Below are 23,565 nucleotides of genomic sequence, written 5' to 3'. Positions count from 1 at the left end.
TGGAATGCCCTTCCGGAGGAAGTGGTGAAGACTAAAACTGTGAAGGATTTCAAAGGGGCCTGGGATATAAACACTGTGGATCCATAAAGGCTAGAGGATGGGAATGAAGAGAAGAGCCATGGGGGTGGTTTACAGAAGTGGAAGCGACTACCTGATGATTAGTACCCTTACTCAATAAGCCTTTGCACGGTTAATGCAACTCCAACATTGCTCTCTGCTTCAACGGCAAGGAGAAATGTGGAAAAGAGGATTTGCATTCAGATAACAACCAACAAGGACTGAACTTCACAATCTGGGTAAACAAATAAGAGTGGGGGTAGCTTGCTTATTACGGCGGTTAGTACCCTAAACCAATTAAGCCTGATACATCACTTTGAATGCATATACAGCGTTGCTCTCTGCTTCAACGGCAAGGAGAAATGTGGAAAAGAGGATTTGCATTCAGATAACAACCAACAAGGACTGAACTTCACAATCTGGGTAAACAAATAAGCCTGGGGGTAGCTTGCTTATTACGGCAGTTACTACCCTCAACCAATTAAGCCTGATACATCACTTTGAATGCATATACAGCGTTGCTCTCTGCTTCAACAGCAGGGGGAAATGTGGAAAACAGGATTTACATTCAGACAACATCCAACAAGACATTGATCTGTGCAGTCTGGGTAAACAAGCATCGGGGTAACTTGCTTGATACTTAATCATTAAGCCTTATGCTCTCCTTTGATGCAACTCCAACATTACTCTCTGCATCAATGGCAGGAGATGGCAGGAAATTTGAATCAAACAGTTACCACCAAGGGCCCTGAACTTGGTGATTGATGAAACAGATAAGTATGGGAAAATAAGTGTGGGAGCATGCTGGGCAGACTGGAGGGCCGATTGGTCTTTTTCTGCCGTCATTTCTGTGTTTCTATGTTTCCACTCATCCACAGAACAGGCACTGCACAGTTAGTGAAAGTCCAAGCTTCCCCCCTCAACCCAAGCATCTTTGGCAACTCTGCTGACACTGCCGACAATAGTGCCAGCTGAGGCTAAATTGGGATGGTGTATTTTGTGATTTTGATACCCAAGAACTGGACTAAGAACATCAGCCCATGTCACAGGCTGCCAAAATGATTTTCAGATGGTAACAACTTGTTTTTTTCTCACTGCTAACCTGAGCTGGATTTAAACTGGTGACCTAGAGGTGAAAAGCACTTTAACTGGCCTGGATTTAGGAAGAGGCAACATAGGAAATTGCCTAGGTTGCCGAAGTTTGAAGGCAACAAAGCACCAAATATCCAGGCCAGAAACAATGCCTCTGTGTCAAGGAGGAACTTGCTCCAGCAATCTACTTCAAAGGGACACTCTTATGACACTCTGGGAGGTGGTGGGGGGAGGGGATGTCCCCTACTTTCCAGTCTCCTGGGTCTCCCACCCCCTACTGTCCAAACCTGCGTATGGGTGTAAAACTCTTAAATCCAGCCCTGGCTGTAACCATGTGCCAGTTAGATTCAGTGTTTTCAACTTGCTGCATCTGGCTTATCAAACGAAGGAGCTTTGCAGTCGTTTATAGCTTGGGCATCATTTATTGCAGTTAATTACAGCATATTGAATCCTTGCCCACTAGAATAATTCATGTAAATTGTAAGCTTTAGGAGGTAAAGTCCACAGATGGTATGCTGTGAGGTCTTGGAAGCTGAGCAAGGAGGAGTGGCCAGGCCTCAGTGACCAATGGCTGCTTCCCTGGTCAGTGACTTAGTGGGAGGTGCTAAAACCTTGCCCCCAGCAAGTAACTATGGAGTTGATTATTGAAAGAAGGCCGGGGGTTTCATGGCTCTCCCTGTGCTGACCCGGAAGAGAGTGAGCAGGAATGCTGGCATGTTGTAGCCAGTTCTGCAGTCCAGTGAAATCAAGATTTATTTACATTTTGGTATATTCTAGGCAGATAACAATGTAAAACATATAACAATGAAATTACATATCAAACAACCCAAAGATTCCTTTCTGATCCTGGATTGGCTGGCTCTCCTACCATTTTCTAATATTTTATTCTGGGAAGAGATGTTGCTAAATTTTGGATGTTTACAATCAGATAGGACAGCCCAGTAAGAAATGAAAATGTGATGACATGCGATGGATGGAAAAATCAAACCCCCAGAAATATATGAAGGAATGAATCATAAAATTACCTTCACTATGGGAAGAAAGTGATGTGCAGTTTTAAGTGCAGATGTCCTTTTTTTTTTTTAATGCATAATTTTTTGCCAGGACCCGTATGCAAGTGAGCCTGGTCGAAAAGTTACATGCATTGTTTTTGTTCGGGCAACTTCACCTATAAAGCTGCTTTCGTAGACTTCATCATTATTGAGCTGCTTTGCATGGTTATGCATTGCAGTAGTTCATTAATCCTGAATTTGAATAACATTTCACATATTGTGGACTATCGGGCGGATTTTAAATGCCCTGCCTACGTAAATCCGGCTGGATTTACGCGAGCAGGGTGCCGGCGCGCCTATTTTGCATAGGCCGTCGGCGCACGCAGAGCCCCGGGACGTGCGTAAGTCCCGGGGCTTTTTAAAAGGGGCGTGTCGGGGGCGTTGCCAAATGACGCAGCGTTTGGGGGGCGGGCCCGGGGGCGTGGCGCCGGCCCAGGGCGTTCCGGGGGCATGGCCACGCCCTCCGGAACAGCCCCCGGGTCGGGTCTTGGCGCGCCAGCAGCCCGCTGGCGCACACAGAATTACATCTGCCTCCGGTAGGCGTAAATCCATGGATAAAGGTAGGGGAGGGTTTAGATAGGGCCGGGGGGGGTGGGTTAGGTAGGGGAAGGTGAGGGGAGGGCGAAAGAAAGTTCCCTCCGAGGCCGCTCTGATTTCGGAGCGGCCGCGGAGGGAACGGAGGCAGGCTGCGCGGCTCGGTGCGCGCAGGCTGCCCAAAATCGGCAGCCTTGCGCGCGCCGATCCCAGATTTTATAAGATACTTGCAGCTACGCGTGTATCTTATAAAATCCAGCGTACTTTCGTTTGCGCCTGGTGCGCGAACAAAAGTACGCGATCGCGCTATTTTTTAAAATCTACCCCTATGTGCGCAACGTTTCTACTTGTGAAGCCCCCAAAAATTGACAAAAGTCCACGTCACTTGCAAAATGGGGAAATTGTGAGTAGAAATGCAGTTTAGAGTTTATTAAAATTTTATATACTGCGTACATCATATAATATCAAAGCGGTTTACACACAAAACATACATAATAAAATACATCGCACAAAGAATGGCAACAAAAAACAAAAGTACCGAAGTGCAATCATCAGGAAAGATCTGCTTTACTCATTGCTCGGTGGAGGCTTTCTTGAAAAGAGAAGTTTTTCAAGATTTTTAAACATGGCCCTACCCCTGAGAAAGCCTGGGCCCTACTGATGCTAAGGTGGGCTAATTTTACGGTTGGAATTTCCAGTAGATTCTTACGAGCTGATCTCGGAGCCCTAAGGATTGAGTTCGCCTTTACAACCTGCTGTTTTTACGCAGGACATAGACTTTGCGGAGCTCTGCACTTTGTAGTACATCAGCCTCTCAATGGCATTATCGTGTCAGGCGACGTGATGCTGCATGGTGGGGTTGTGGAGGTAAAACTATTAAAGAGGCGCACCTTATTTTTGCTAAAGGAGCTTTTAGCCCTAAAGCTGACATGCCATTTGATGGAATGATGCTTTTCTGTCTTTACTAGTCGTGCTGTGATGCGAGTGGGCTTCCTCTCTCCCTTAGGGTTACTGGAAGGCTCCATGTTATCAAGAACAGAACCAGTTTTGATTTTTCCCCTTTTCCTTTGTAGACTTGTAGTTTAAGTTTCTGTAAGACCAGCGGGACTGCAAGGACCCATGCATAGTGCTACTGAAGCAGAATTGATACTGACACTTCCTGTACCTGTTCCCACTGTTTTCTATAGAATATCACTAGGCAACCTATTTTTGGAGTGAAAGTTTTGGTGCTCAAAAATGATGTAGAAAACCACTGTTAACAGAGGTTTGCCCATGCCTTGTTAGACATCATCCTGTCTCCCTGTTGGCTTCAGCACTCTGCTAATGCATCACCCTTCTGCCTCCCTTCCCACCACCATTGTAATCTATGAATCACTTCTATATTCAGGCAGTGTCATCTTTTGCTCTGATCCACTCATTCTGTTTTGATTGATGAAGGGGGTGTTAGCTTCTGACAGCTAGTCAAGAAATACCGTTAGCCCAATAAAAAGGCATCTCTAGTTTTGTTTTTCCTGCCCTTTATTTCCACAGAAAACCACTAACGCTTTCACAAGATGTAAACATTTTCTTTGTCAGATATATTTTAAATATTTTCAAAATTAAGTTAGGATTTTATAGTGTCACACTCCTAAACAAAAAAAAAAAATCACGTTTATACAAATGAGATATTTAAGTTGCTGAATTTGATTTTCACTTTGGAGCAATGGAGTCTATTGGGTCAATTACTTGTTTACAGTGCTATTAACGCATAGTGAAAATTGAGCACAAAGCTCAGGATCTTCTTGTTGTATAGCAGATGTCATCAGACAAATAAGTACTTGTTTAAATATAAAAGGCTTGTGTCAATCAGTCAGTCAGACAGTCACACTAGTGTCTGTGGCCACTAGGTGGCGCCTGGAACAGTGGAAGGTGCACTGTGCAAAGACAATTTGCTCTGTCTGCAAAGCCCTGGCTCTCAGGCTCCCACAGACTCTCTATCTCTCTCTCACACACACACACACACATATATATACAGGCTCTTCTCTTAATTTGTTAATATATTAAAACAGTATTTATTTTTACCACTTTTATTTGGTTTTGAACATTTACATCAGTTGTGAACCAGTCAACCCATGCAATGCCAGGTACTTTTTGCTTATATGCTCTGTCTGCAAAGCCCTGGCTCTCACACTCCGAGACACAGGCAGTGGCAGGCGCACACACACACACACACTGCCACATACACACACACACTAACACACTGACACTCACACACTGACACACATTCACACAAAGTGTCTTCAGCCACCACCAGTCTCCTTCATCTGATGCGAGATGGGATCCGCAGTAGTCCTTTTCTTCTTTGGCCGCTGCAGGATGAGCTCTTGTGGCAGCCCTCTCCTTCTTTGTCCAGCGCAGGATGGCATCTGTGTTGGCCATCCTGCAGGCCTCTTCAGCCACTACAGGATGGAGTCCCATGGCAGCCAGCATCAGGAGACGTCTAATATACTGTCAATGTAGTTTATAGAGAGGTTCTCTAACTTTCCATATGCTTTACATTAGTTAATAAAATACAACAATATACAGTATATTGTATATACTATTGTCATTTTTGTGCAATTTTAAAATGTATATCTTATGCAGGGCCGGCGCATCCCAATAGGTGAACTGGGTGCTTGCCTAGGGCACCAGCGATTAGAATGCGGCAAAGAGCAGCCATATGGGGCCGCGAGCGGAGCCCTTCCCACTCATGGCCAAGAGAAGCAGAGTCTCAGCAGGCCACAAGTGGCACCTGTGTTTGTGTTTGTGTGTGAGTGAGAGGGGTTGTGTATGTATGAGAGTGCAATGGTGTTAGTGAGAGAGAAGGAGGGAGCCTGTGTAAAGGTGCATGTGTGAATGAGATAAGGAACCTAAGTGTCTGTGAGAGAGGGGGGATATCTGAGTGAATGAGGTCAGAGCCGGACCCTGGACCAGGGTGAGGAGGCAAGGCCGAAGGTTCACCTAGGGCGCCTAACACCCTTGCTGTTATGGACCAGACAACCCAAGCAATCCTGGGCACTTTTCGCTAATAGTTCTATGAACTCAGCCACAGAAACTGTACACCATAGGCCTCATTTTATCTGTGCAGTAACTGAATGCATGAAAATAGTGATTTTAATCAATACATTTAGCAGATGAAGCCTGAGCTGGAAGGTGCAGAAGAGCTATGTACAGGCAACCGGAAGGGCTTATGTATTTTATACTTATTTCACCAGGTAGATAGTTTACAAAGTTTAAAATAGTATTCAGCAATTGCTTTGGCAGCTCAGGGACAAAATAAAATATTGGAAAACACAGTTCAGCTTCTTATATCCTGTCTGAAATCCACACTTAGGAAGTATAACTTTTAAATGCGTGCAGTGGCATATATGCACATATATGCCACTGCATATATGTGCATATATGCCACTGCATATATGTGCATATATATGCATATATATGCATGTGGCTTCATGCATCTGTCTCGCCCCTTCGTTTCAGCCCCGAGGAGGCCCGAGTCTTACCTGCGGAAGTGCTCTATCTACAACAAAGGTAGCAGCTAGCAAAGGTATGGAGCTAATCCGTTTCAGCCGTATGGTATAAAAGTACCTCTCAACCAACTTCATCCATTCCAGTCTCCACAACAAGACGCTCCACCCCTTCAGGACGCTAGTCAGGTTAGACACTCGCTGTGCACTCACATACAACCTCTCCACCAACGCACCCGGACTTCGATCCATCCACCCTTCCCACCTGCATTTTTCCAGCATTCATCCAGACGCACCGGCAATCTACAAGCAGTCAGCCCCACCTGCAAGCTTCCAGCATTCATCCAGCCTGACCTGCAAGCTTCCAGCATTCATCCAGCCTGACCTGCAAGCCTCCAGCATTCACCCAGCCTGACCTGCAAGCTTCCAGCATTCATCCAGCCTGACCTGCAAGCTTCCAGCATTCATCCAGCCTGACCTGCAAGCCTCCAGCATTCATCCAGCCTGACCTGCAAGCCTCCAGCATTCATCCAGCCTGACCTGCAAGCTTCCAGCATTCATCCAGCCTGACCTGCTAGCTTCCAGCATTCACCCAGACTCTCATGCAAATTCCTACAGTCATCCAGCCTCACCTGCAAGCTTCTAGCACTCATACAGCTTCTCCGGCAAGCCCCTAGCATTCATCAAACCTGCACAGACAAGCCTCCAACTTTCACATAGCCCCTCTCATTATCATTCTAATCTCGCAACATAGTTCCTACAAATGGCCCCATTTTTCACAATTCCAATTCTCCAACATAATACACCACCTAAAAGAATTTCCTTCCGACATGCCCAACAACACAACCTTAAATCCCTCTCTTCAATGTTGATCACTCCTACCACGCAATTGCTAGGCCTCACTCTTTTCTCTTTAAGCCTTTTCAATGCTCAATCTCTAACGAAAAAGTCTGTAATCTTAAACGACTACCTCATCGACGTGAAACCGGAGATATGTGCAATCACTGAAACGTGGTTAAAACCATCAGACACAGCAATAATTAATCAATTACCTACAGAGGCTTACGACTTCTTCTCGCTACCTCGTCATAAAAAAAAGGGAGGAGGTATTCTTTTAGCAACTAAAAAGGACCTCAGATTCTCTCTACAGCAATCCAATTCCAATTCTAAACTTGAATTCGGCTTTTTCACCTCAGACAAGCTCCAAATCCTTCTCGTATATGCTCCCCCAGGACTCCTGGAATCAGACGCTTCACCCCTGGTCGAATTAACCTCTTCCCTCATCAACTTTGACTCGCCAGCTATCATACTAGGTGATTTCAACATGCACGTAGATAACCCTACCCCTTCACCTAACTGTGAAACATTACTCACAGCCTTCTCAGCGCTAGGCTTCACTCAATTAGTTAACAAACCCACCCACAAAGCCGGCCACACGTTAGACCTGATCTTCGTTAACGCTGCAATCAAGCCCGTATCTATCCCAGATTGCACAAAGGTCCCGTGGTCAGATCACTACCTCATAACAACTTCATTCTCTATAAAAGATACTAGCCCGGCTTGCATTCCTTCGCCCTCCTTCACATACAGGAAAACTTGCTCCCCAGAAGACCTCAATAATCACCTATCACCACAACGCCACCAACTGGACCTCACAGATCCGAACTCAGCACTTAGATCATGGAATACAATCACCGAAACGATAGCTAACAAGCTATGCCCTTCAATTACAAAAAAACCACACCAGAACTCCTCCAAAAGACAGCCCTGGTTCTCCTCAGAACTAAGAAAGCTCAAACTCCAACTAAGACAAAATGAGGCTAAATGGCGCAAAAACCCAGGAACCAACACCCTTTCAATCTACAAATCATCTCTGCATCAATACAAATCAAGCACCTTAAGATCCAAGAGGGACTATTACGCCTCGAAGATACACGACCTTGTATTCGATGCCAAAGCCCTCTTCAGCTATGTAGCCAACCTCACACAATCAAACCAACCAGAGATTGCACATGACCAAGCTCAATCGAAAGCGGAAGAATTAGCTCTATTCTTCAGCAACAAAATCAACACTCTTCTATCTCAGCTCCCCACTAACCCCACTGTTCCACTAACCACTCCTCAACCCTCAATCAACTACACTCAGTTAGAAGAACTTGACACAACTTCATCCATGGAGATCCAAGGAATTCTAAGGAAAATGAAACCTTCCTCCCACCCTTCAGATCACATCCCAGCTAAACTACTACTATCAATTCCAGATTCAATCTCCAAAACCCTGGCAGATATCATAAATTGCTCCCTCACACAAGGACTCTACCCTGACAACCTCAAACTAGCCTCACTCAAACCCCTCCTCAAAAAACCAAATCTGGACCCAAACGATCCTAACAATTTTAGACCGATAGCCAACCTCCCCTTCATAGCCAAGATAATGGAAAAATTGGTAAACTCACGACTCTCAAACTACCTTGAAGACAATAACCTACTATTCCCATCACAATACGGATTCCGTAAAACCTTAAGCACGGAAGCCCTCCTCATCTCTATGACTGACCACATCATCCTAGGCTTAGACAAAGGACAATCCTTTCTTCTGATCCTACTCGACCTTTCGTCTGCATTTGACACGGTCAATCACTCTCTTCTCATCAACCAACTAACAGCCATAGGTATCTCTAGCACTGCCCTATCTTGGTTTAGAACCTTCCTCAGCAACAGAGGATATAAAGTTAAGATTCATAATAAAGAATCCTCTCTTCACCCCGCATCAGTAGGAGTCCCTCAGGGCTCATCCCTGTCTCCTACCTTGTTTAACATTTATCTGTTACCCTTATGTGAACTTCTCACTGACCTCAATCTCAAACACTTCCTCTACGCTGACGATATTCAGGTCCTGATCCCCATCAAGGAGTCACTCGCAAAAACACTGTCTCACTGGGAAAACTGCCTACAAAATATCAAACAGCTTCTCACAAGTCTCAACCTGATACTAAATTCATCAAAAACGGAACTTCTTATCATCACACCAGAAAACAGCCCCCTCACACACACTCATCCAACCTTACCAAACACTACACAAGTGAGAGACCTAGGAGTTCTTATTGACAATCACCTAAACCTGAAAGCGAACATCAACAAAACCACCAGAGACTGCTTTTATAAGCTCCAAGTGCTGAAAAGAATACGACCTCTCTTCCACACACATGACTTTAGAACGATTCTACAATCAATCATTTTCGCAAAGCTGGACTATTGTAACACCATCATGCTTGGTCTCCCTTTATCACACACCAAACCATTGCAAATGGTCCAAAATGCCTCAGCCCGTATACTCACTAACACCAGGAGAAGAGAACACATAACCCCTATCCTGATGGGCCTCCACTGGCTGCCTATCCACTTCAGAATAATCTACAATGCCATTCTCACCATTTTCAAAAACATCCATCAATTAGCCCCAATCGATCTCCATATCCCCCTCAGATTACACTACTCAACAAGACCGACAAGAGATGCTTACAAAGGATCACTTCAAGTACCTCCAGCCAAATCTACCAGACACATCACGCATAGAGATCGGGCCTTCTCCACAGCTGGTCCAACTTTATGGAACTCCATTCCCCCGGATCTTAGAATGGAACCCAGCATCTCAACATTCAAGAAAAGACTCAAGACGTGGCTGTTCACGCAGGCCTTTCCTAACTCCAACATTACTTAACTCCCTTCAATCAACATACTTCGCTAGTAATAGCATTAATAGTCACCTCTTATAATGTTTTTGTATATATATATATATATCTGATCTTCATTTTCCTTCTTACCCCAAGTTATTGATTCCCTGTTACATGTAACTGCTTTTCTGCACTATTGTTTCAAATTGTAAAGTTTATTTTAATTGCACCCCTGTTTCTTGTGAACCAGCATAATGGGACTACCGTCTTGAATGTTGGTATATAAAAAAACTTAAATAAATAAATAAATAAATAAATATGGCCATGAGCAGATCTACGCAAATGTTTTATAACCCGCACGTATAATATCCACGCATTTTATAAAATATCCTGCAGGATACAAGTGAACATAAGAACATAAGAAATTGCCATATGGGTCAGACCAAGGGTCTATCAAGTCAGTATCCTGTTTCTAACAGTGGCTAATCCAGGTGGCAAGTCCCGAAACACTAAGTAGATCCCATGCTACTGATGCCAGTAATAGCAGAGGCCATTCCCTAAGTCAACTTGATTAATAGCAGTTAATGGACTTCTCCTCCAAGAACTAAACCAAACCTTCTTTAAACACAGCTACACTAACTGCACTAACCACATCCTCTGGCAACAAATTCCAAAGCTTAACTGTGTGCTGAGTGAAAAAGAACTTTCTCCGATTAGTCTTAAATGTGCTACTTGCTAACTTCATGGAGTGCCCCCTAGTCCTTCTATTATCCGAAAGAGTAAATAAACGATTCACATTTACCTGTTCTAGACCTCTCATGATTTTAAAGACCTCTATCGTATCCCCCCTCAGCCATCTCTTCTCCAAGCTGAACAGTCCTAACCTCTTTAGTCTTTCCTCATAGGGGAACTGTTCCATCCCCTTTATCATTTTGGTTGCCCTTCTCTGTATCTTCTCCATCGCAACTATATCTTTTTTGAGATGTGGCGACCAGAATTGTACACCATATTCAAGGTGCGGTGTCACCATGGAGCGATACAGAGGCATTATGACATTTTCCGTTTTATTAATCATTCCCTTCCTAATAATTCCCAACATTCTGTTGCTTTTTTGACTTCCGCAGCACACGGAGCCGACGATTTCAATGTATTACCCACTATGATGCTTAGATCCTTTTACTGGGTGATAGGCTTTGAAACCACGGGCATGCTTTTCTTATTTAAAAAATGTGCATGCATATATTTTACACACAAAAGGAAAGCAAGACTTACTCTCATAAATCCCGATTTACACCTGTAAGTCTGTGTATATAAAACATGCGCTCGTAAAGGAAATTACCAATTAGTCCAGGAGTTCACCCAGTCCTTTTCCAGGTCATCAAGATCTTCCTGTGTCTTCAGCCTGAACTCCCTCCAGTCTACCCACACCTCCCACCCAGTCAATACTACACAATAGAAGTGTTTTAATATCACGTCAGATAATTAGCAGGTGTAAAAATACACACGTAAGCTAGCAAATCTACATGCGTAAATGTCTTTTAAAATAGCAACTTATGCACGTGTTGGTTCTGCCTCAGACCACCCCTTTTTATGTGCATATGTGTGTGTGCGCAAAAGTGAAAATCCATGGGTATTTTCAGCTTTTATAAAATACAGGATACGTGAATAGAGGCTACCCACTCGCGTATATGCTAATTGTTATGCTTATAACCATTTGAAAATTCACCCCATACATTATTGCCCAATTAAAATGCAGGAAGAAAATTTAAGGGCAGATCTTAAATGCCCGGCGCGTGTAAATCCCAGCCTTTATGCACGCCGGGCGAATCTTCCAAGAGGCCCCCACATGTAAAGGCTGGGATGCGCTCAAGTTCCTGGCCTCTTGGAAGGGGTGGGCCGGAGTGCGTGTTTTGGGCGGGGAGGGACAGGCCGGGATAGCGCCATTGTTCTCTGTCCCGGCGTGCACAATTTACTTCAGGTCGGACCCTGAAGTAACTTGAAAAATAAAAGGCAAAAATTTAAAATTGTTTTTTGAGGGTGGGGAGGAGAGGGAAAGGGGAAGGGAGGTTAGGGTAGGGGTGATGCGAGTGGGCTTCCTCTCTCCCTGAGTGTTACTAGATGGCTCCACGATATCAAGAACTGAACCAGTTCTGATTTTTCCCCTTTTCATTTGTAGTTTCTGTAAGATAAGCTGGACCTACAAGTCCTTAATGCCTCTAGTGCCTGTCCCTACTATTTTCTGTAGAATATCCCTAGGAAAACTATTTTTTGAGTCTCCGCAGAGTGATTTAATTAAAAAACCAAAACACACAGACACACAAACACAGCTAAAGTACGTCCCCCTAATGGGGAAAGATATAATACCCTTGATTTGATGCAAATTGAACTGAGATCTGACTTGTGCTATAAATGAGGAGAGAACAGCCCTTTCGGCAGAGCGATAGCACCTATCATCCACCCAGCAGTCCCGAGGAAGGGGAGAGCAAGGGCAATTACTGTGACATCAAGACCTTCTACTATGGACATCATTACTTTTTGAAAAGAATTAAAAACAAATATTCAAAAAGCTTTTTGTGGGGGAGGGTAGTACAGAAGGGGCGGTGTTAGCTTTCTTTCAACCTGAGGTCTGGCCATATTTAATCGGCTCCCCTTAGTGGTGAGAATAAAGAACTGCAGCTGAGTAGAGCTAGCAAAGCTTCTACTGCTTGGTTCATTGGGCAGGAGGGAGGGAGGGGGGTGGACAGCCTTTGAGATGATTGGGTAGAGCTGCTGGCATTGGACCAGATCTCCGGGCAGAGAGGACCACCTGATGCTCGCTTCTGATAGGCTGGCACAAAGACCCCACTTCCTTATTGCAAACCGACACCCCGCGTGGCACGTGAAGTCGCAACAGAGCCCTCAGCTTCGGAAAGTCCTTTAGCTCTTCTTATAGCACATTTTAGGCTGCAGCCAGCAACTGGCAAGGATGACAGAGACAGTGCAGTTTGCATTTCTCTTTGTTCACTGCTCAGAACTGTTGAATTCAGACAAGTTTCAGGTGTTAAGTGTGGCAATATTAAACTCTCACTTTCAAATGTTCTTAAATCAGCTTGGAGAGGTCCCTATTCAAAGGCATTCAGCCGGCTAGCTCAGAGGTTATCGAGCTAAATGTCGACACTTGGATATTTTGGACGCTTATCTGTCTAAACGTTTGCCGGATATCTCATTAACTGGGGTGTTCTGGGGCATTTCTGGGAGGAGTTGGGTTAGCCAGATAAGTTACTCAGCTAACTTTGATCTTCATATCTGGCTAACTCTGGTCATGCGGGAGAGCTGTTCTAAACTTAGCCTGATAAACATACCTGGCTATTTTAAGATAGCTGTCTATATTCAGTAATGCGGCTGCACCACTGAATATCCCTCCAAAGTTAGCCGTATACGTTTATCGGGCTAGTTTTGCAATCCAGCCAGTGACAGAATATGGATCTCCTAGAAGAAATCAGAGTTGGCTTGGGATAGTTGTAATGCTTCAGCAATACCAGTAGAAGGTGTTCAATCACTATTGCTTTAAGACTTGGATAAATATAAAATGAGTAAATCAAGAAGACGGTATCTGATGTATTGCTCATTCATTCCTTTCTCTTTAAATATTCAGGGACTCGTGTAATCAAACCTTTTTACTTTCTCTTACCTACAAGAAAATCTGATAAATTAGGTGCTGTGAAAAACTGGAAATAAACAATAAAAATTGTTTCAGTCTGTGCAGTTTCCTGTCTGCAAAGCTTTGCTAGTCCATTTAAAAACCAGTCAACAAATAAGCTGCAGGTTGATTTAGACAGTGAGGTTCTCTTCAGCCTTTTGTTTGGAAGGCCAACGAGGGGAGAAACCAAGCCAATACTGTCTACTAAGAAAGCTGGGGTAACCTGCACAGAGTGCCCACAGTTACAGCCACCTTAACCTCGGTGGTAGAGCTGCATCAGCCTTCCAGGAAGGCTGGGGTAATCTGCAAGGGGCAGCTAAGGCTGCACCAACCTTACCATCAGCGATACAGCTACCTCAGGTTTCAAACTCTGAAGTAATCCATTCTCTGTGGCCATGGTTCCCACCCTAGCATCAAGAAGGAGGTCAGTTACCAGAACCTCCCTAGTTTTGGTTAGCTGTCTGGAGTTTTAGAAAGCTTGGTGGTAAGACATGGGACGGGGCCTCGCTACTGTATTAAGTATGGGTCTTCTGAGAACCAGAAAAGAGGAAAACAAGGCCTGAAATGGCCCAACAGCAGAGGTGGTGGAGGCCAGCTCTATATCAGAGTTTAAACATGCTTAGGACAGATAAGGGGGCAGTAAACAGAATGATGCTTGAGAGGTTGGATAAAAGACAGAGAGGAGAGGTGCTAGTGTTGGTTTGAGTATGGATCTGTGTCTGCTCGTGTAGCCAAAGTGGAGGAGAGCCAGAAAGGAAGACGACAGGGCAGACTGGATGGTCCAGTTGGTCCTGTCCTATTATTATTTACTAAGTTACTATGTATAGGCATCAGGTTAGTGAATCAGAAGTATGATTATTGAAAGCAAGAAACAAATATGTTCTTAATCTAATGAAAAGGGGTAGCCCTGGAGGAGGCGTGGCCTAGTGGTTACAGCAATGGGCTGTGAACCAGGGAAAGCAGGGCTGAAATCCCACTTCCCTCACTGATAACACCTGGTGACCTTGGGCAAGCCACTGTCTCCCATTGTTGCAAGTAGCCATTCAGACTGTAAACTCTCTGAGGCAGGGACTGAATGCTAATAATGAGGCGACTGTTTTAATGTATTTCCGCCCTGGAGGCGACTGTTCAGTTCCTTGTAAACCGGTGCGATATGTATTCTTTACAGGAACATCGGTATATAAAAATAATAAATAATAAATAAATAAATAATAATGGGGTCGGCTGAATACCGATACTGACACCTGAATACTAATAATGGGGTCGGCTGAATACAGATACTGATACCTGAATACTAATAATGGGGTCGGCTGAATACCGATACTGATACCTGAATACTAATAATGGGGTCGGCTGAATACCGATACTGACACCTGAATACTAATAATGGGGTCGGCTGAATACCGATACTGACACCTGAATACTAATAATGGGGTCGGCTGAATACCGATACTGATACCTGAATACTAATAATGGGGTCGGCTGAATACCGATACTAACACCTGAATACTAATAATGGGGTCGGCTGAATACCGATACTGACACCTGAATACTAATAATGGGGTCGGCTGAATACCGATACTAATACCTGAATGCTAATAATGGGGTCGGCTGAATACTGATACTAATACCTGAATACTAATAATGGGGTCGGCTGAATACAGATACTAATACCTGAATGCTAATAATGCGGTCGACTGAATACCGATACTGATACCTGAATACTAATAATGGGGTCGACTGAATACCGATACTGATACCTGAATACTAATAATGGGGTCGGCTGAATACAGATACTAATACCTGAATACTAATAATGGGGTCGACTGAATACCGATACTGATACCTGAATACTAATAATGGGGTCGACTGAATACCGATACTGATACCTGAATACTAATAATGCGGTCGGCTGAATACTGATACTAATACCTGAATACTAATAATGGGGTCGGCTGAATACTGATACTAATACCTGAATACTAATAATGGGGTCGACTGAATACTGATACTAATACCTGAATACTAATAATGGGGTCGGCTGAATACTGATACTAATACCTGAATACTAATAATGCGGTCGGCTGAATACCGATACTAATACCTGAATACTAATAATGGGGTCGACTGAATACCGATACTGATACCTGAATACTAATAATGGGGTCGACTGAATACCGATACTGATACCTGAATACTAATAATGCGGTCGGCTGAATACTGATACTAATACCTGAATACTAATAATGGGGTCGGCTGAATACCGATACTAACACCTGAATGCTAATAATGGGGTCGGCTGAATACTGATACTAACACCTGAATGCTAATAATGGGGTCGGCTGAATACCGATACTAACACCTGAATACTAATAATGGGGTCGGCTGAATACCGATACTGACACCTGAATACTAATAATGGGGTCGGCTGAATACCGATACTGATACCTGAATACTAATAATGGGGTCGGCTGAATACAGATACTGACACCTGAATACTAATAATGGGGTCGGCTGAATACCGATACTAACACCTGAATGCTAATAATGGGGTCGGCTGAATACCGATACTAACACCTGAATACTAATAATGGGGTCGGCTGAATACCGATACTAACACCTGAATGCTAATAATGGGGTCGGCTGAATACCGATACTAACACCTGAATGCTAATAATGGGGTCGGCTGAATACCGATACTAACACCTGAATGCTAATAATGGGGTCGGCTGAATACCGATACTAACACCTGAATGCTAATAATGGGGTCGGCTGAATACCGATACTAACACCTGAATGCTAATAATGCGGTCGGCTGAATACCGATACTAACACCTGAATGCTAATAATGCGGTCGGCTGAATACAGATACTAACACCTGAATGCTAATAATGGGGTCGGCTGAATACCGATACTAACACCTGAATACTAATAATGGGGTCGGCTGAATACAGATACTGATACCTGAATACTAATAATGGGGTCGGCTGAATACCGATACTGACACCTGAATACTAATAATGGGGTCGGCTGAATACCGATACTAACACCTGAATACTAATAATGGGGTCGGCTGAATACCGATACTGATACCTGAATACTAATAATGGGGTCGGCTGAATACCGATACTGATACCTGAATACTAATAATGGGGTCGGCTGAATACCGATACTAACACCTGAATACTAATAATGGGGTCGGCTGAATACCGATACTGATACCTGAATACTAATAATGGGGTCGGCTGAATACCGATACTGACACCTGAATACTAATAATGGGGTCGGCTGAATACCGATACTGATACCTGAATACTAATAATGGGGTCGGCTGAATACAGATACTAACACCTGAATACTAATAATGGGGTCGGCTGAATACCGATACTGACACCTGAATGCTAATAATGGGTTCGGCTGAATACCGATACCGATACCTGAATACTAATAATGGGGTCGGCTGAATACCGATACTAATACCTGAATACTAATAATGGGGTCGGCTGAATACCGATACTAACACCTGAATACTAATAATGCGGTCGGCTGAATACAGATACTAACACCTGAATACTAATAATGCGGTCGGCTGAATACTGATACTAATACCTGAATGCTAATAATGGGGTCGGCTGAATACAGATACTAACACCTGAATGCTAATAATGCGGTCGGCTGAATACAGATACTAACACCTGAATACTAATAATGCGGTCGGCTGAATACTGATACTAATACCTGAATACTAATAATGGGGTCGGCTGAATACAGATACTAACACCTGAATACTAATAATGCGGTCGGCTGAATACTGATACTAATACCTGAATACTAATAATGGGGTCGGCTGAATACAGATACTAACACCTGAATACTAATAATGCGGTCGGCTGAATACTGATACTAATACCTGAATGCTAATAATGCGGTCGGCTGAATACAGATACTAACACCTGAATACTAATAATGCGGTCGGCTGAAATACAGATACTAATACCTGAATACTAATAATGCGGTCGGCTGAATACTGATACTAATACCTGAATACTAATAATGCGGTCGGCTGAATACTGACACTAATACCTGAATGCTAATAATGCGGTCGGCTGAATACAGATACTAACACCTGAATGCTAATAATGCGGTCGGCTGAATACTGATACTAACACCTGAATGCTAATAATGCGGTCGGCTGAATACAGATACTAACACCTGAATGCTAATAATGCGGTCGGCTGAAATACAGATACTAACACCTGAATGCTAATAATGCGGTCGGCTGAATACAGATACTAACACCTGAATGCTAATAATGCGGTCGGCTGAATACTGATACTAATACCTGAATGCTAATAATGCGGTCGGCTGAATACAGATACTAACACCTGAATGCTAATAATGGGGTCGGCTGAATACCGATACTGACACCTGAATGCTAATAATGCGGTTGGCTGAATACCGATACTGATACCTGAATACTAATAATGCGGTCGGCTGCCTTGAACATCATTTGGAAAGGTGGGCCAAAAACCACTATTACATTTTTAAAAAGGTGACACTTGGCATGTAAACTATATGGCAAAGTCTATACATTGAAGAGTAAAAGCAGGGTATGGTGTTTAAGTCTGTGATTTGAGAAAATGTTATCATGTTTAAGAAACTGGAGATTAAAGGGGTCAGTCCTTGGTTGGTTTGCCTCCCTTCTGTCAAACACACAAACTTTTATGGGAAGGGTGGAGGTTCACATTCCTATATGTAACCCTGTGAACTGCCTCAGGGGTCTGTATTCTCCCCTGTCCTGCTTAATATTTATCTAGATTTTTTTGACAGGAATTATACAGGACTTTGGTTTTAGCTGCTATATTTGTGCAAATGATATCCAGTTAATAGCATTTTTGGGGATGGCTGAGCAGGACGTACAGATTACTTAAATTGAACACCTGTTTAGAAGCAGTTGTAAGTTGTCTTTTCCAACATAAACTGAAATTAAATCCCAGTAAATCTGAGTTACTATGGATCAGTAGACTAGATAACCCTCTGATTACCTAGCCTGCCTTTGCAGGTTTTGACTTGGAACTGAGAAAGGTAACAACAAGTTTGGAGATCAAACTTCACTCGCACTTCTCTATGTCAGCACAAATATCTTCCATGGTTCAAAAGTCATTCTGCATATGCTGGATTCGATCTTATTTCGACTCAAAGGATCTGGCAACAGTCCTTGATTCATTGGTTACAGATTTCTTGGATGATTGTAATTCCCTGTATTATGGACGGTCACAGAATGCCAGTTATTGCAAAGTGCTCTGGCTAGGCTACCGACTGGACTGGGGAAAAAAAACAAACCCTGACCATATTTTCCTATCCTGCGAAACTTACATCAGCTCCCAGTGGAGGCTAGATTAGGATTCAAGATTATATCTTCCGTTTGAAACGTCTATATTGTGGGATGCCAGAATATCTTGCGCAGCGCTTATTGTGCAGTTCTCCCGAGACCTTCGCAGCAAGCTCTGCTTGCAGTTCCAGCGCACCTAATGTCATCTAGATGGATGGATGGGGTTCAGATACTTTGGTCCAGGCTTGTAGAATTCTCTTCCATTGGATTTATGGAACAAACTGAGTTATGTGACTTTTTGGAAGAAAGTAAAGACCTGGCTGGTTGGCTGGGTCTTACTTGTACATTTTGTTAAATGATGCAATATTTCTAGGGGGAGGGTTCTTCCTTCTGTAAATTGTAGATAGCAATCTGCATCCTGCCTGTTTTTAGATTCTGTTACAGGGATAGGAGGGCCTGATTTTATGATGAAGTGGGTGGAGTTTGGGGGCAGGGGATGTTTATTTTGTCTTTTGTTTTGTAATGACATTTTTACTGTACCCTGCTTTCAGAGCACTTTTATCAAGTTAACGCTGCTGGAAATTCTCTTCCCGGCAGGAAACAGAATTGGCAGGTAAGGAAAGGAATGCAACCCTCGTGCAGAGATTACTTGGAGATAAGCCCAGTTTTTATGGCTGCAGAAGCAAGGGAATGAAGTTCCAGGAGGAACAGCAGCAACCCCCAAGGGAAAAGCACATTTAAAGGCAACCTCATCTAAACTGATATCCATTTGCACGTATAGTAATTAAAAACAGCCAAGACAGAGAAAGCAAGAGTCCCTGGGTGGATGTTAGCGAAGTGGCCCCTTGCTGCTGCGGTGAGGTTGACGCAGACTATGGGACAAGCCCCGTAGACCCTCATTGACAGCTGGCGGAGGTTCTCCGCAGGGAGACTGGCCTGGGGCTTCACCTTTACCTGCCCCTTTCCCTGCAGGTTGAGCTCTTGGGTTCCGGGAGCTGACAGGACTTAGGTGAGAGTCCAGGGCCCGGCAAGGGTCAGAGACAGGAGCAAGCAAACAAGGTTGATGTCCAGGCAACAGGTCAATAGCAGGCAGCAATCTAGGGTAGTCAATGTCCAGACAAGGGATCAATTCCAGTAGTCAATCCGAAGAGAAGACAAGGATGAGGCAGGGCAGGCTGGAGAGACAAGGCAAGACTGAAAGGAAGAAAAGCAAGACATATTACACTAAGTAGGAGGACCTGTTACTGAGGCAAGGTAAGGATGTCTACTGGGCCCTTTTATAGGGCTGAAGAGGATGATGTCATCTCTGGGTACTGCAGGTTTTCCTGACACGGGCCCTTTAAATAAAGAAGCGACGGGTGCGCACATGCCCAGGTAGGAGCTGGAGGCGGCAGTTCTGGCAGCATCCTGCCTCGGGAAAGTCGTGAGCATCAGCATATGCCATGAAGGAGAGTGCTGGTGGCGTCAGGGTGAGTGCGGCAGGACACACATACACATAAACAGACACCCTCTCACACACACACACACACATAAACAGACACCCACTCATACACACACACACACATAAACAGACACCCTCTCATACACTCAGGCACCCTCTCACACACACATACACACACCCTCTCACACACTCAGGCACCCTCTCACACATACATACACACACCCTCTCACACACTCAGGCACCCTCACACACACACATACACACATAAACAGACACACACACATACACACACCCTCTCATACACTCAGGCACCCTTTCACACACACATACACACACACACACACACACATACACATACACACACCCTCTCATACACTCAGGCACCCTCTCACACACACATACACACACCCTCTCACACACTCAGGCACCCTCACACACACACACACACACACACAAACACACACACAGAGGCACTCACTCTCAAGGGCAAATTCTTGCTCACACACATTTTGGACCTCTTCTGCCTCCGGCTTGGAGGAAACACCAGTGGTACCGCATGGCCTCTTTTTCTGTCGCAGGACCTCACTTTGGGTGGCAGGGAGTGAGAACATTGCCAGCACGTAACTTCGTGCCACCATGAAACCGCGGTAATGGCACCCCTCCCCCTGTTATCAATCGCCTCACCCCCACCTTAGTACACCATTGCTGCTTAGCAGAGGCATAGCTGGAAACGTTAAAGATTTAGGGCTGGCCGGTTGGGGAGGAGTCCCCTCCAAAGATGCGGCTGGTGGAGTTTACATAAAAATTAAAAACTAGCCATCACTGAGGTCACTTAAGGGTCTGGGAAACTGGGAGGAGTGAAGGTTATTAAATGTGGCGGGGCGGGGAGAACCTAGTTGTTAACTGGATGAACTGGCAGTGTCGTGGGCCACGCCCCTTTTTAAATCTCCCAACTTACACAGTAGAAGCAGGCTTTATGCACATAGATGCACGCTCACTTAAAACTGGGTTCACATATGCACGTTGGCCAGGCTATTTTATAACATTATAGCATGAGCGCGAGTTATAAAATGGCTGCATAGCTGCAGCAAAGAGCACCCGCATACCATTTGAAAGTTACCGTCTAAGCCCATAGCATAGGGATTTGATATCCTTTCTCTCTCTCATTTACGAATCATTTATGCTGGTGTGTTTTATTTCTTAAAAATAAATTCTAAAAGCTTCATTAATTTTATTATATTATATTTAATTATTTTATATTACGCTTTTTTGCACTTCCGCGTGGATTACATTCAGGTATTTTTGTGCTATGCCACTGTTTTGAGGTCAGACTGCTGACGTAGAGCCAGCCCCACCCACTTTAAGGTGCAGGGGCTCACAGGCTGGCCAGCAATTTTACAGTGCCCTGAGTATTGTATGACATGATAGCCTAGACCCCCCCCCCCCCCCTGCACCTTTAAAATTTAAGCTCTGGCATGGTGGAAAATACCCGAGGCATTGTTAAACTAGGTTTGGTACAAGGGGGCTTGTGACACCCCTTCTGCTTAGTACATCCGGCACTTAATGTCCAGTGTTTTACAGATGCTCGGTATTAATTTATAGCGCACTACTGGAAAACTAATCCGTGACATTGGGATGTCAATATCTGGTTTGTTGTTGCTGGCACAATAGCTGTGGCTTGTGACTATGTTTTGGCTAGGGATCGGCTCTTAAACTGAAGGAATGCTGAACTCTTTGTGTAATGTGCAGACCTGGCATGCTGACAGCCCAAATAAGTGTCAAAACCGATCACTTCATACAGTTCCTCTTTGCCTGGTTAGGGCTGTCCGGATCTAGGAGCAGTTACAGTCACCGGCGTGCTACCGTTACAGTGGTCTTCTGCCTACACTCCCTTGGGAAATGGATTGAAATCTGCTTCCTACCAGCTCAGCTGTTGCCTTGATGCCTCAAAAAATACTGGAGATTCAGGAAATGTGGTCCCACGTGGAATGGGCTCTCGGCACCTCCACGCTGCTGAGCAAGGCTAAGGGTTGCTTGATGATTCAAACGAACTAAAACGGTAAGGCCTGAGGAGGCGGAATCCATGAGAGAGCACCGGTACGGGGCAGGGTGTGGCTAGGTGCAGTTCAATATCTTTACAAAAACTACTAGAAACGTGCAGGGAAAAAAGGGTGCATGTCAAGGAATTCCTAGAGCAATCAGGTACTCAAAGAAAAGCTAAATTGATTAATTGGTTTTCAGCTGAAAAAGGATATCACAAAGAAGTGGAGTGAGAACCATAGTAAACTTTTCCAGATAAAATGCAGGTACATACGCATTAAGGGCCTGATTTTAAAAAGCATTTACTCGAGTAAAAACCAGGTTTACTGGGGTAAATTCACTTTCCTTGAGTAAGTGGGTTTTTGAAAATTGCTACAATATATGCCATTGACTTGTCTATAGGATTTACTCATATAAGTGCACTTTACTTGAGTAAATGGCTTTAACTCCTTTTGAAAATTACCCCCTAAGGATCCAAAATATTTTTCCCTTGAAACTGACCCCAGCAAAACTGACCCCAGCAAAACTGCCTGGGTACATTTACACCTGCTACTGTGTGCTCAGAATTTTCCCAGGAAAATTTACGCACATAATTTTGGAAAATGCAGGAGTATGGGCATTAACTCCAAGCCCTGTCCCTCCTCTGTCCCCAGTAACGCCTCTGCTCAGACTGGGTAAACTGGCCATCCAAGGAAGGGAAAGAGAAAAAAAACACAAAACCCCCAAAGTAAAAAGAGAGCAGTATCTCAGGCTTTCAGGCCTTAAAGTTTTTAGTTTTATATATGAAGCAATATAAAGTAAAGCGTTGGAAGCACACTGGGGAATCCCAGAATGAGATGATGTCAGGATAAGAAGGAGGAGTATTCTCTGTCTTTCCAGGCTGGATTTTCTGAGGTGTTTAGTCCTAGGGAGAAGATAGCGGAAGGTGAACGGGTGGACGTTGCACGGCAGAGCACGCTTCCCATTGGCCCTGGCCCATAGCAATGCCGGAAGCCTGCTCTCTCGGTGGCAGCAGCCCCTGCTTTTTTTTTTCCCCGGCCTGCAGCCCTCCAGGGCCCACGCGCGTTGCACGGCGGTGGCTCTGCTTCTCGGGGCTGGCGGGAATGATGGTCGAAGCCCTTTCCCGAGCTTTCATCCACAACCATTTCCTAGTATCCTCCGGGCCCCCGCCCTGTGGAC

The sequence above is a fragment of the Rhinatrema bivittatum genome, unplaced genomic scaffold (genome assembly GCF_901001135.1).
Source record: "Rhinatrema bivittatum unplaced genomic scaffold, aRhiBiv1.1, whole genome shotgun sequence".
Lineage (NCBI taxonomy): Eukaryota > Metazoa > Chordata > Amphibia > Gymnophiona > Rhinatrematidae > Rhinatrema > Rhinatrema bivittatum.
This window is presented reverse-complemented; position numbering follows the sequence as displayed.